The following is a 1,232-nucleotide window of genomic DNA, read 5'->3' as shown; positions in this document are numbered from 1 at the left end:
ATGGTTGTTAGCATTTGCCTTATGTATTGAAGTGCTCCTATGTTGGGTGCATAAACATTTATAATTGTTATATCTTCTTTTTGGACTGATCCTTTGATTATTATGTAATGTCGCTCCTTATCTCTTGTAAAAGTCTTTATTTTAAAGTCTATTTTATCTGATACAAGTATTGCTACTCCAGCTTTCTTTTGATTTCCATTTACATGGAATATCTATTTCCATCCCTTCACTTTCAGTCTGTATGTGTCCCTAGGACTGAATTGGGTCTCTTGTAGACAGCATATATATGGGTCTTTTTTTTGTATCCATTCAGCCAGTCTGTGTCCTTTGGTTGCGGCATTTAGTTTATTTACTTTCAAGGTTATTATCGATATGTATGTTCCTATTACCATTTTCTTAATTGTTTTTGGTTTGTTTTTGTGGGTCTTTTTCTTCTCTTTGTGTTTCCTGCTTAGGGAAGTTTCTTTAGCATTTGTTGTAAACTGTTTTCATGGTGCTGAATTCTCTTAGCTTTGGTTTGTCTGAAAAGTTTTTGACTTCTCCATCAAACCTGAATTAAATCCTTGCTGGGTACAGTAATCTTGGTTGTAGGTTTTTTTCTTTCATCACTTTAAGTATATCCTGCCACTCCCTTCTAGCTTGCAGGGTTTCCACTGAAAAATCAGCTGATACCCTTACGGGAATTTCTTTGTATATTTTTTTTTGTTTTTCTTTTGCTGTTTTTAATATTTTTCTTTGCATTTAATTTTTGTTAATTTGATGAATATGTGTACTGGTGTATTTTTCCTAGGTTTTATCCTGTATTGGGACTCTCTGTGCTTCCCGGATTTGGGTGACTCTTTCCTTTCCCATGTTAAGGAAGTTTTCCACTATAATCTCTTCAAATATTTTCTCAGACCATTTGTTTTTCTCTTCTTCTTCTGGGACGCCTATAATTTGAATGTTGGTGCATTTAGTATTGTCCCAGTGGCCTCTGAGATTGTATTCAATTCTTTTCATTCCTTTTTTCTTTATTTTTCTCCTCAGCAGTTATTTCCACCATTTTGCCTTCCAGCTCACTTATTCGTTCTTCTGCTTCCGCTATTCTTTTACTGATTCCTTCTAGTGTATTTTTCATTTCAGTTATTGTGTTGTTCATCTCTGTTTGTTCTTTAGTTCTTCTAGGTCTTTGTTAAACACTTCTTGTATTTTCTCAATCCGTGCTTCCATTCTATTTCTGAGATTCTGAATCA

Source organism: Leucopleurus acutus (genome assembly GCF_964270905.1).
Source record: "Leucopleurus acutus genome assembly, contig: HAP1_SCAFFOLD_419, whole genome shotgun sequence".
NCBI classification, from domain to species: Eukaryota; Metazoa; Chordata; class Mammalia; order Artiodactyla; family Delphinidae; genus Leucopleurus; species Leucopleurus acutus.
This window is presented reverse-complemented; position numbering follows the sequence as displayed.